Genomic DNA, 13,657 nt, shown 5'->3' on the forward strand with positions numbered 1-13,657 from the left:
TTGCCTGGGCTAGTCTCACAGTTATATTCTCACCTTAGCCTCCCAAAGTGCTGGGATTATAGGTGTGAGCCATCACACCTCATCCCAGACAATTTTATAGAAACGAGAAAGATTTCGAATCTATTATATATACTTTGAGAGCATTCTGTGTCCTAGAAAAAAAAAAAAATCCAGACTGGTCAACATTAGCGTGTATCTACTGAAAGTTAACTGAAAGAGATGAAGAAATCCATTATCTAGCCATGCAAAAAATATCAAGACATTTAAAAGTACAATGAAAATGTCAATATAACAGTTAAAAAAATACACTGAGAAGCCTTACTTATCTGTCAGATTGACGAAGATCAAAAAATGTATGAAGTTCCAGATGGCCGACTAAAAAAGCAGCGGAGTGGAAACAAAGTGGCGAGAAAATATTAGCTCTTCAAGTGGATCCTCTAAGAGACCAAGTTGGGATTCACCAAGAAAGGGGGGGGACCCAGAGAACAGAGAGGAGCAAAGCCAGGAAGCCGCCCAACTGGGACGGTGGAGCTGTGGGAAGCTCCTGAATGCGGGGAAGGGGCGATTGAGTGAGAGGCCCCGGGAGATCCACACTTCCCAAGCGGACCTTTGCAATCCTGGGCCCGGGAGAACTCCCCTGACCACCCTGGGCATCTAGACCCACACAGAGAGCCACGTGGAGTTTTTTCAGAAGCACCCCTCAAACCCACGTGGAGCCCCACAGGCCATGGATCCCTGAGCAGCGATCGGCTGCCAGAGCCCCCACAGAGGCCGCAGCTGTCAAGCGGAGGAGTGGTCAGACTGCCCGGCTCCTCTTCGCCAGGTAAGGCTCCCCTGGGCTTCCAGCGCAGCAACCCGCCCCCGCCTGAACTCTGCAAGCAGGCACAGCAATTCCCCAGGGAACTGCCGGCCGGCAGAGGTGCGGCCTCTACCCCTGCTGCTGCTAGCCCGGGAGGCTCCAGGTTTGGACTTGCCCGCAGCAACCCTGCCCGCGCCTGAGCACTGTTGTATAGTTGTAGCTCTGCCTTCCTCTGGGGCAAAACTCCCAGAGGGAACAGATAATGCTTGGAATCTTTTGCGTGAGGGTTCCGGCCCTCCTCAGTGAAGGGTCCGTGGCACAGCCACCCTGCCCTTGCTTCATCATGTCACCAGAGGCCTAGAGCCTTTTTGAAAACCCACCTCCCACAGCCCTGCGATAGTCCTTGGGCTCCCACAACCTAAGCGTTCTGCCCTGGCCAGAGAGTTTGGCGGGTGACCTGGGGAGCGGCTTGTCTGCGTCTCCGTGACAGTCAGCACTTGAACTCTGGGCTAGGGTTTAGTCGCTTCAGGACTCATACTTGCTGTCCAGGGGGATATGTAGGGGCCTGAGAACTGGGGAACTACCTGCTCCATTCCTGCTCTGCTGGCATCTGACCACTTTCCCTGGGGCCTGAGATCTGGCGGAGCCAACCAGCTGACACGACCACAACCAACATCCTCTTGGAGGGGCCTAAAGTGGACCCTACCCTCCTTTACAAGAAGAGCAGCGCTACCACATGGGAGAACAGACAGACCTTAAAGCTATCTGTACCCGTTTGAGTGACGAACCTACGCTCTGAAACCACTCCCGTGGAGACTCGCAAAACAGATGTTCCTGTGGCTCCCAGTCGCACTGCGGTCTGGAGTTAGACTTCAGTGTGCGTCTGAACTAGGAGTCCCAAGCCCTGGGGAGATGGGGTGAGGGTTGAAAAACTATCTGGTATTATGCTCACTACATGGGTGTACACCTAACCTCAGCGACACACATTTTACCCATGTAATTCAACTGCACGTGTACATCCTAAGCCTAAAAGTTAGAAAAACAAAGTTAGCTATATTGTTTTGGCAAAAGTGTGGGGAACACATAGTCTCGTACACAGCTGGTGGATGTACAACTTTCATGTAGATAAATTTGACAATTATTATCCAAATAACCAAGGCACAAACTCTTTGACATAGCAATTCCACTTTTAAGTTTCTTTTGTAGAGACACCCGCACATTTACAAAAGGACATATACACAAAGATATTTGTTTCAGCACTGTTTGCAATGGCAGAAGTCAAGTAGGGACTAAATTATTAGTTTCATTCAATGAAGCACTACAAAAGTTTAAAATGATAAAGGAAACTATATAGTGATATAAAATGATCTAAGATATGTTTTTAGGTGAAAAAAGCAAGGCATGAAACTGTGTATATAGGTCACAGTCATTTGTATATAAAAAAAAAGACAAGAATAATGCTTACTTATGCTTAGAACACCTCAAGAAGTACAGTGGGGCTCAGGGATCCGTGTGGGAGGGAGTCCTCTTTCTACATATTCTTTTGTACTGTTTGAATTTTGAGTTCTATTAATGTATTTCCTATTAAAATATGAAATTAAAACAAACAAAAGGAATTGTGTGTGTGGGGTGCCTTTGCTTTCAGTTTCCATTCATTCCTCAACACACTGAAGCTGACTTCCCTGGCATGCCACGAAAATTCCTTTTGTTAAGGTCACTAGGTTGCTGTTTCCAATGGTCGCTTTTCGGGTTTCATTTTACCAAACTTCTGAGTAGCATTAGACCCAACTTACTATTTTTCCTCTTGAAATATTCTCTGTTCTGGGGTTCCATGATAGCACCATCTCTTGGCTCTCTTACATCTCTGTTCCTTCTCATTCTCTGTTGAAAACGTTACAATCCTCTGACATTGGTTCCAGGTACTCTCTCCTGTCTACATTCTCTCCCTAGGTGAGCTCATCTATTTTCACTGTTTAAATATCATCTGTACACAGATATGTTGCTTTTACAACAGGCTTTTTTTGTTTTCTGAAGAAAACCAAGTTTGTGTTGTAAAAGCAGGGCTATTTGCTTTCTTCCATCTCATTACATTTCCCCACCTCTTTGGTACTTGAGCTGCCAGAATCTGAAGAGTAATCATTGCATCTTTCAACTACCCTACTCCACACACCTCTCTGACCACATTGAATCCATTAACAAGTCCCACTGTTTCTACTTCCAAAATATATCTAAACTTCATGCACTCTCTGTGTCTTCATTGCCACCATCATAGTCCAGCCAACTCTTTTTTGAACTATTGCAAAACTCTTCCCATACTTCTTTCCACTTGAGTTCTTGCTACCCCACACCTTGAACAACTGTTTCCCATGCAGCAGCCAGAGTACTTTTTCTTTCAAAGACTTGGATCAGATCATGTTATACCCTTGTGCAATGGCTCCCATTTCACTTAGCAGTACACCTTAGCACAGCCTGCAACATGTATGAACCAGACCTTCCTAACTCTTCAACCTCATTTTCTGTAGCTTTCCCCCCAGCTGATCACACTGGCCCACTTTAAGTTCCTGGAATACGGCAATCTCTTTCCCACCTCAGGACCTTTGTACATGCTGTTCCTTCCACTTGGGAAGTTTTTATTTTTGCTTTTTCTCATGTTCGATTTTTTTATCTAACACCTCTTAGCTCAAATCTCTCTCCTTCAAAGAGGCCTTTTCTGGCAACTGGCAACTATGTATAGAACTGGCCTTCTCCAGATGTTTGCTACTATAGCCCTATGATATCCTATCTAACCACTCTGTTTTTGAGTTCTTTTGAGGTTCTGTGGTGTTTTTCAGCAGGTTAAAGGTCATGACTATTTGACTATAGAAATGGTGAGAGAACAGAGAATAATGTGTGCTTCGTTATCAGCAAGGGATAAGAGAGTGTACATCATTTGTAAACTATATGTGCAGTAAAAGAGATAAGAACAAACTCAGAAAGGGACTAATGATTATTATCCCGGCCCAAGGGAATTGGCAGATGGGGGAATAATATCCTTTGAGAGAAACAGGCATCCATTTACCATCTTGCAATCCCCAAAGATACCTAATTACCTCCAGCAGCAACATTCATTACAGTTTAAATACGGCATGTTGCTTTAGATTTTGAGCACAGTTAGGACTGTAAGAGGTCTTTAGAGTGTGTCCAGTATATCTTTCCTTTTTCTAAAAAGCTCATTAAGAACTGGAGAGGTTCAATGATCTGCCCAAGGTCATCCCACTACTGAATGGACTTGCTGAGATTTAGAATTCATACAGCCTGCCTTCTGCTCTGGGGGATTTCTACTACGCCCTGTTAATAATCAAGCTTTGAATTCCTAAAGGCAAAGGAGCCTGAGAACTGTATGGATCCAATGAAGCCTTTAAAACATATTTTTTTTCCTAGCAATGTCTGAAATAGGAGCACATCAGATTTCTTTTTGTCTATGGTTTTTAACATGCAGGCTTTTCATTTTCTTTCTAGATAAAACAACTTTACAAATATAAGGAAAGTGATCATTTGAAAATGAGAAAATAGAGATCATTAAAAATGATAAAAATTATCCATATCATTTCCCCTCATGCCCTGGATTATGGCATTTTGGTGTCATATTTGATCTTATTAAAAATGACTCAAAACAAGAGAATTGTCTTTAATCTTGAGTCTCTGATCCTGCTATCAAGTAGAGTCGAGAGTGGGCACAAGTTTCTCATCTCCATAAGTTTCCCTGGAAGATATGATAAGGTAGGACAACAAAGGTATACATTTTGGGCATAAATGCTTTTTAAGTTTTTATTTGTTTTAAAACATCTTCAATGAGACCTCAAATGCTTTCATTGGAATGTATGAAGTAGGTGGAAAATCAATTAAAATACCTCTAGTTCTCTGAACATACTAATCCTGCCTTCAGTAATTTGCCTCATTTGATGTCAGCCCCACGAAACGGATGTGTGGGTGGGGTGCTATGGTTTCTTTTTTTTTCTTTTGTTGTTGCTGTTATTTTTTTCCCTAAGCACAAACACATTTTCTTTGCCTAGGATCCAAGTTAGAAGCTTGTAGGGGAGGGGCCCGCTGACATGTGATGCTGAAGTGTGTGTGGGTGCTGTCCCAGGTGGTTACCAATGAATTAGAATTTCAAAGAAGGAAGGGATGACAAAAAATAATTCCCGCTCTATTTCAGCAAGTTGAAGACACCAACATGTTTTTAAAATATACTCCATGGCGACTATATTAAAATCATATTACTTCTCTAATACACTTTGGAACCAATGAAGAGGAAAATAATTACTTGAGGTGCCTTAGTGTGAAGTCACTGGAAATATCAGGCCTTCCTTCCTCACATCATTGCATTGAAATCTTCAAACATTGAATTTAAGATAAATGCCCTGCTCCCTTTGTGGTTAAACAGAACTTTTTTTGAGTGTAAACTTTGTAATCAGATAGCTCCGACTGTGAACTGTCCATTTTTGGGCAAGTTATTTATCTACAGGAGCCCCACATTTCTCTCATAGTCTGATGGGGAAAATTAAGTGAAACAGTTAGGCAAATAGTTTTGCACGGGTTCTTGGGTTCAACAAATATTTCCTGCTTTATTTATGGCAGATGAGAGGGAGGAAGGGAAAGAGGAGGTCGGAAGGGTTTTGAGGGTAGGTTATGAACTAGGATTGGAGAATAGCTATGCTACCGGGAGGTTAACTCAGATTTTAATGACAAGAATTCCTTAATTATATCAAGTGATGTTTTTCCATTGTGATTTTATACAGTTTCTATTGTTAAAATTTTTAATTTCAAGGTGCAATAATGAAATACATGGTTTGTGATAGTAGCAAATGTGAACAATAGCTCCGGTATTTAAAAAACTGCAAGTCCCCCCCTTGAGACCCAGTAGACTCTGAGCATCAGCCAGTATCATCCTGTGTAGTCAAATACTTGTACTTTTCACTGACCTTGGAGCCTTTAGTGTTTTTTTTCCCCTCCACCTTCTCCTATACCCCCTGATGTGCCTCTTTGCTTAATCAGGAGTGAAGCTGAACTTTCTGCCGCCCACTGCTTCTCAATGTATATGGATGGCTTTCTTTGAGTCGTGCCCAAAATAACATCTGATCTGAAAGCAACATTGGGAAATTAAACTGTCTATGAAAAGAAGAGTGAAAAATAAAAGCCAAGTCAAGCCCCTTGAAAGTTCAGGTTCAGCCCTAGAAAATATACGAAAGGTGATTAGGGCGAATCTATTTCTGGAAATTCCATTGCTCCAGCACAATGTATTGAACAGTAGGGGGATCCTTTTGTGTCTAATGCACACTCAGAGAGCGCTGCAACACTGTATCAGCCTTTTAAGCGGCAGGAGAGCAAAGCTGGTCTCAGCTGCCTTACACTAAAGTTAATTCATCACTTGAGAGTTTTCCCTAGTGTGATATACTATAGCACTACTCTGATTTTTTAAGGTCTGCTGGGTCTTGGCAGAGAAGCATTTAGAATTTGAAGTAATACATCTAAACTGATTCTGAAGTTTATTTCTTATAGTTTGGTTTATTTCTCTCCCTCACTAACTAATTTAATGAATGTACTTTTCCTTTAGGGACATTTCCCTGAATCAGGACATTCATATGCATGTTTTCCACACTCTAATGAGACTTTTTCTTAGGCCTACTGTGAGAGAAATAGGAGAAATAGTGACAGAACATCCAGCCCATGCCTACTAATGCAAACATAAGCAGTAATGTTGATGGGAGCTGCTGCTGCTGCTGCTGCTGCTGCTGCTCCTGAAATTACAACCTCCTCCTCCCCACCACAACTCATGCCTTAAATCCAGTATTGACAGCTAGGTGTGAAGCTGTACCGCAAGTCTCTTAGGCGGAAAAACCCCTAATCTTATATTCCTCTCCTCAGGGCTTCTGGATTTGTGTGTACTCTGTTCTTTTCTATTCTTCCTATTTGCCCTTGGTTTAATTCCACAAGGGATGAGGATTCCATCAGATTCATCATAGTCAGACTCCAGCTCCTAATAAGTTCATCTGAACTTTTCTTTCTACAGGTATACTGAAGAATATATTAAGAAACTAAACTCTAGTAACTATCAGCTCAACTCAACAGAAAACAACAACCAAAAAAAAAAAAAATCATTTCATTTGGAATTATCTGGTGATTTCCAGGTGAAAGATTTCATTTTGCCTTGGACCATCAGAATAATTGCCTCATTTCTCCACTCTGCTTTGCTAGTGCCCTAGGTGTTACTCTGAGCTTTGAAACCTTGTCTGGTTTCTTATTCCAGTGATTTGTGCTTCAAACGTTTCCTCCTCCCACCTTATTCTATTACTTGTAACCAAGGAAACTGATACATACTAAAACTTTCTGGTAAATGCACCTTCTGTCATTGTCTTTTTCACTGCTGGTGGTTGTTGTTTTTTTCTCTCCCTCTTCTCTGGATTTTATAGGGAACCACACTCCTTTGAAAGAGGAAACGACTGCTTCAGGATGAGGATGAGTGAATAGATTCTGGAAGTCCATGAAGTTGCCCTGGAATTATGTTGCAAAGAAACACTATTTTTCAGTCTGTTTTATACCTTAGTTTGAGTGGAGTAGTGGCAGGCAAATAGTCGTAATATGTCAACTGAACTTGGGTGACATCTCTGAAAGCAATGGAAAAATATCACAGCTGGGTTTCCCTAAGTCTTTCGGGCATGTGCCATCAAACATAGTAGCTACTAGGCATTTTGTGGATATTTAAATTAAAAATGATTAAAATTAAATGCATTAAAAATTAAATTCCTCAGTCACACTGGCCATATTGCGAGTATGCAATAGCCACATGTGGCCAGGGGCTACTGCACTGGACAGCACTGATGTAGAACATTGCCATTGTGGCAGAAAGTCCTATGGACAGTTCTACTCCAGTCATCAGTTTGCCTAAGTTGTTTTCCAGCCAGAATTATGAGCCTCCCACATCACTGCCTCTGCAAATTCTAGTGGCCTTCCTGATGCTTGACTTACTCTTACCTCCATCATATACTGAAAGACTGCTCCACACTGCATTTTCTAGTTTTAAAATTTCTTGAACAGCAATGGTGAAGTTTAGAATACAATGATATGTAGTCACTATTCATGATTTATATGTTAACTCTAGAATTTTAACTATATTAAGAGCTTCTTGTGGACAAGAATCGTATTTTTCAATTTTATAGCTTTTTAGTGCCCTGCTTAACTCAAGGATCATTTTATTATTGCTACGTTTTCAAAGCATACTCCAGAACAAAGCTCAAGGATTTTGCAGGTGTCTTCTTCTAGACTATGGGCTCTTGTAAGATAACATTCATAATTTATTTATTGTTGTGTCCACAATGCCTGGCACATGGTAGGTTCTCAATAAACCTTAAAAAAGGGAGGGAGAATAATTTTATTTGATTTTTATAACAGTGCAAAATAGGTATTAATTTTCATTTTTACAAATTCAGAAATTGAGTTTCAGGAAAGTTCAATAATATTCATTTATTTATTTGCTTAGTAGAGATGAGGTCTTGCTCTGTTCCTCAGGCTGGAGTGTAGTGGCATGATCCAAGCTCACTGCAACCTCTGATTCCTGGACTCAGGAGATCCTCCTGCCTCAGGCTCCCAAGTAGCTGGGACTACAGGCGTGTGCCTCCACACTCAGTTAATTTTCACTTTTTTTGTAGAGACGAGGTCTTGCCATGTTGCCCAGGCTGGTCTTGAACTTCCGACCTCAAGCAATTCTCCCACCTCAGCCTCCCAAAGTGCTGGAATTATAGTTGTGATCCACAATGCCTGACCCAAGTTTAATAATTTAATGATGCACATAGCTTATAAGAATTGGATGTTTTGCACCTTTTTTCTCTACTTGGTATCTCATCCTTCTCTCCAGTACGATAACCTGGATTTTTTTCCATGGCAGCTCAAACATCTTTGAGGGAAGAAGGGGTCTGAGACATACCGAAATGCCACTTTCTCATCATTCTGATGCTCAAAGCAATAGATGATCCAGCACAGATTCAAGGAATGATGGTATAAGTTTTGCCTTTGCATGCAGGAACAGCATGGGAAAACAGAGGAGGGAGAGATTTCTGGGGGACATCTTTGGAGACTAGCTACCACATGGAGTCACTATCTCTAAAGGACATGAGTTTCCTGGTACTATGGTTCTTTTTGTAGTAATTCTCCTGTACCAGTGGAGGGTGTCCAGGTTCTTGGTATCTTGAACAAAGAGTTGGACAAAACACATGAACAAAGCAAGGAAAGACTGAAGCAACGAAAGCAGAGATTTATTGAAAACGAAAGTACACTCCATAGGATGGGAGCAGGTCCAAGCACAAGAGCTCAAGAGCCTGGTTATAGAATTTTCTGGGATTTAAATACCCTCTAGAGGTTTCCCATTGGTTACTTGGTGTGCACCCCAGGTAAATGAAGTAGTGTCCTGCAATCAGTCTGATTGGTTGTGGAAAGTGGTTGATCACAGGCTGAAGTGAAGTTACAAAGTTATACCCTATGCAAACGTCTGGTTTTGGAAAGTGACCAATCAGAGGCTGAAGTGAAGTAACAAAGTTATACTCCCATGCAGATAAAGACTTGGCCTTCATGACCAGACTGTTTGGTTGTGGGAAGGGACCGATCAGAGGTACTTTCAGTTTTCCATCTGCCACACGGGAAAGGTGGAGGGGGGGCATGCAAAGGGAGTAGCGTCTGGTGTTTTTGTTACTTGGGCAGGAAAGTTGGGATTTTCCTTTAGATTTAGTTCTAGGAAGTCAGCATGAGTTGGCCTTAGGCTCCCTGCCTTCAGATCCTATTCTCCTGCCTCACTCCCACCTTAAAGCATCCTTCTGTGAGATGGGAAAGCTTTCAATGCAAAGCTGTAAGCTGCTGGAACATTCCCATGATAAAAAGTTACCTGGGTTTGATTTTTAGAATAAGTAGATCTCTGAAAAACCTGGGATGGCCTCTCATTCCAGCAAGAGGCAACTATGGTTGTCAGCAGGCTATGCAAGGGACTGACGCTCTTTTCTTTCATGAGGATGCTTGTATTTCCCAACCCGAGGCCTTTTGAGTAAGTGCTCCAATGCTGGGGTTCTGATAGCTAGAATTCTTGCCTGTAAGGTAAAGACCCTGAAACTGTGAAGCTGAGACACTTGCATCTTCCTTCCAAAGTGAAAACAAACAAGTGAAGGCAAAGACAGGAAAGACATTTCCCCGCAAAGGAATCTTTTGGCTGCCTTCCACACCCCACTCAGCAACTTCAGACTTTTACAATTGAATAATGTCTTTTTCATACATGATCATCCTTTATAGTGAGCTGGGCTGTTATAGTTGTGTGAATTACTCATGTTGGAAATAAGAAATAACGCTTTAAAGAAAATCTTCTGTGTTTACTGCGGTAATATTCTAAGCAATTCCTTTGAAAGAGAGAAATGTAACATGGAGGCTTGTGGATGTTTTTCTCCTTGTTGCTGTCAGAGAAGAATGCTGCTTTAGGGCCCCAAAAGGAGCAGTCAACATGGAAAAATGGAAGACAATAGAAGACTTGAATTCAGTTCAGCTTCTGTCAGCTGAATTGTATTTTGGGGAGCAATTAATTATTCAACACAATGGGTGTTTTTAACAGCCCTCCCCATCTCCACCCCACCCATGTGAGTGTGTGTGTGTGTTTCTATCTCAAGTTTCTCTGGTAAAAAAGAAAAGTACAAAAGCAGCTGAGCAAAGAATACTTTCAGGAAACCCAAAGTGAAGCTAAAGTAACTGAACCAGGCTCAGTTTAAAGTCTGGCTGTGTCAATTCCTCAATGATGTAGTGAGCACGGCTGTCTTTTCTGCAAGCTCCCTTGATCCTGTACTCCATTGTAGCTAGAAAGATGTTATGGCCTTGACTGGAAAAACAAAGATCTGAAAAAAGACAGCCCCAAGTGGGCAAGCCTTGGTTCTGAATTATTCATCATTCTGAGAGCAAGTAAGGACTGGGATTTAGATAGTAGTGTTCTGTATAGCCCTGCTCTGATGTAATTCACTTTGCAGCAGAATTTAGAAATTACTGGAGGTCTCAGAATGATTTGGTTAAACCTCTGTTCTGTTTACTATTGTATAGCAGTCTATCACAAACTTAGTGATATAAAATAACAGTTTCATTATGCCCTCAAATTCTCTGGGTTGGCAATCTAATAAGGGCATGGTGGAAACAGATTTCTTTGCTTCATGATGTCTGGACATTCAACTGGGAAAACTCAAATGGCTGGGAGCTGGACAATCCACTTCCAAAGGTGGCTTCTTCCCTTGCACGTCTGGATGTTGGTGCTGGCTTTTGGCTGGAACCTTGGCTATGTAGCCCAACTTGAGCATCTGTGTGCAGACTTTCCATGTTGCAGAGCTTGCCTTCCTGCTAAGCATGGAGGCCTTAGGGTAACTGGACTTTTTATAGGCAGGCTCAGAGCTTTAAATGTGAGTGTTTTACTGAAGAAAGCAGAAACCGTGTCATCTTTTATGACCTATCCTCAGAAGTCACAGAGTGTCACTGTTATTCATCGAAGCAGTCATAGGCCATCAAAATTTGAGAGGAAGGAACATAGTTTCCACCTTTTAATGAGTTCGTGGTAAGGTTACAATGTGGAAGAGCATGAGAAATGGGAGATATTATTGTGGCCACTTTCAAAAATGCAATTGTCTATGTTTCTGTTTACCTAGAGCAGGGCTTAGGAATCAGTGTTACAACTTGCCAGGAGAGTCATATCCACCTACCAGTTACTCAGATTCATACTCTGTACAAGATAGTGGACCAATGAGCTCATGTCTCATGGATGTGGAAGACTGTATGTATCTCCCTCTCATAACAGAGGCACATGAACACAAGCCATTGAATCCGGTGTGGCTTTTGACACACCTAAGCCTGGATAATATATGCTATAAAATCAGTATACCTTGTTCAACTTAATTTTCATATATCCAGTAAATAACCAGTAAAGTATGTAACTTTAAAATAATATTAAATATTGACACACACGTGCATGTATGTGTGTATGTGTGTGTAGAAAAATCTAGAAATAAATGTAACAAAAGACATGCAGCACCTTTATGGAGAAAAATATAAAAATTTGTTGAGATACATTATAGAGGACTTCTTAATGAAGAGATACATTTTCAAAGATTAGGGTTTCAGTATAGTCAGCATGTTTGCTTTCCTCAAATTGGTCTATATATTCAATGTGTTCCAGTCAAAATCCCAACAGTGCTTTGGTTTTGTTGCATTTTTGTTTTGGCAATCTAATTTCCCTTTGCTTAGGTTAGTCAAGAAGTTTTTCTGTTACTTGTCACCGAAGAACCCTAACTCACAAAATGGTTTAATTTATAGTTTATTCTCTCTTTCCTCAACCCTATCCTGTCGATGGGGACAGCATTTTGATACAGGCACACAAATGGCATAAGAGAAGTAAACAAATGTGACTTTTTGCCATTCTACCAGATGAGGAGTGGTCACGGGTTTAAACCAGGGCTTCAGTGGCTCTAGCTCAGTTTTATCAGTGTCTCTAAGGTTGCTACCAATGCAATTCAAGTACTCCAAAATGACTTTTTTTCACTTCACAATTATTCATCATTTATTCATTGTTATTCCCCAATTAATGATTTAGTGCCAACTGTGAGAGAGGTGCTATGCTAAGTGCTGGAGATAAAATGGGGTAACAACATCAGCTACAACAACAATAAAAACGTGATTTCTGCCCTGAGGGAATTAACATTCTAGGAAGGGAGACAAATATAAATACTTAAATAATCACAAGACAATTTTATTTCATTTTTAAATTGACTAATAAAAATTATACATATTTATTGTGCACAGAAAGTTGTTTTAAAATATGTATACATTTGGACTGGCTAAATTGATCTAATTAACATACATACTACCTCTCATACTTATCTTTTTTTGTAGTGAGAATACTTAAAATCTACTTTCTTAGCAATTTTCAAGAATATAATATACTTTAGCCATCATCTTGTACTACAGATCTCTTGAACTTATTTCTAAGTGAAATTTTGTGTCCTTTATCAACATCTTCCCAATCTCACCCCCTGTCCCATAGTAATAAAATAATTTCAGATTGTGGTAACTGCTACGATGGAGATAACATGAATGCTGTTTATCTAACTGGATGCAACCACATAGCTAAGATGCTAAAAATTTTCAAAATATGCATCTATACATTCTTAGAAGAATGTCAAGTTATCTTGCAAGCACTTATCTTTCAACAGGATTCACAATATTTATAATCAGACTATTTTATATTGGTTTCTCTTAGACAGCACAAAAAAATTTTGTCTTCACTCATCTATCATATTTCCTACGTTCTCCTTATTAACAGAACTAATTTATTCTGTTAAATGACAAGTAAGAAAGTATCTGAGCCTGAAGTGCTGTGAAGATAACTCAATCTTTGGGAGTAGATTAGATTTAGAGGGAGTAATTTAAAAAACATAAATTTAATGACTTTTTGGGAAAATGGAATAAAAATTTTAAAGTATTGTGACTAGTAAGTAAATACCATTTTAGCTTCAGTAAAAATTTAAAGTATTTTGATACAATTCTTTTACAACTAACTGCTCCCTCTATAGCCCATATGACTCTTACCTCATTCTCCATCACTTTCCACTATGAACTCTGGACATATTGAACTTTTTATTCTTCTGCAATGTAAATAATACATTCTTATTTTTTTCTTCCTTGAACGTCCTATTCTTTTGTTGTAATTTAGGAATGGATTCTCATAGAGAATCTATCCACCTTCCAAAATCTTGTGAGAATTTCTCCTGTGGCCAATGCTAACCTAGAACCATACACAGAAGGGAATTCTAATTCTAG

The 13,657-nt window shown here is 40.4% G+C and overlaps 1 long non-coding RNA gene across 1 annotated transcript in view; it reads right to left on the minus strand.

The window, feature by feature from the left end:
- Positions 1-13,563, minus strand: part of LOC139361740 (uncharacterized) — a 39,963-nt gene extending 26,400 nt beyond the window's left edge. Inside the window, exons 1-2 of the long non-coding RNA XR_011619328.1 lie at positions 13,427-13,563; positions 7,157-7,330 (exon numbers count right to left, since the gene is read on the minus strand). This is a non-coding gene — a long non-coding RNA (uncharacterized lncRNA). The remainder of the gene's footprint in view (positions 1-7,156; positions 7,331-13,426) is intronic.
- Between the last annotated feature and the right edge of the window lie 94 nt (positions 13,564-13,657).

The sequence above is a fragment of the Macaca nemestrina genome, chromosome 2, assembly GCF_043159975.1.
Source record: "Macaca nemestrina isolate mMacNem1 chromosome 2, mMacNem.hap1, whole genome shotgun sequence".
Classification (NCBI taxonomy): domain Eukaryota; kingdom Metazoa; phylum Chordata; class Mammalia; order Primates; family Cercopithecidae; genus Macaca; species Macaca nemestrina.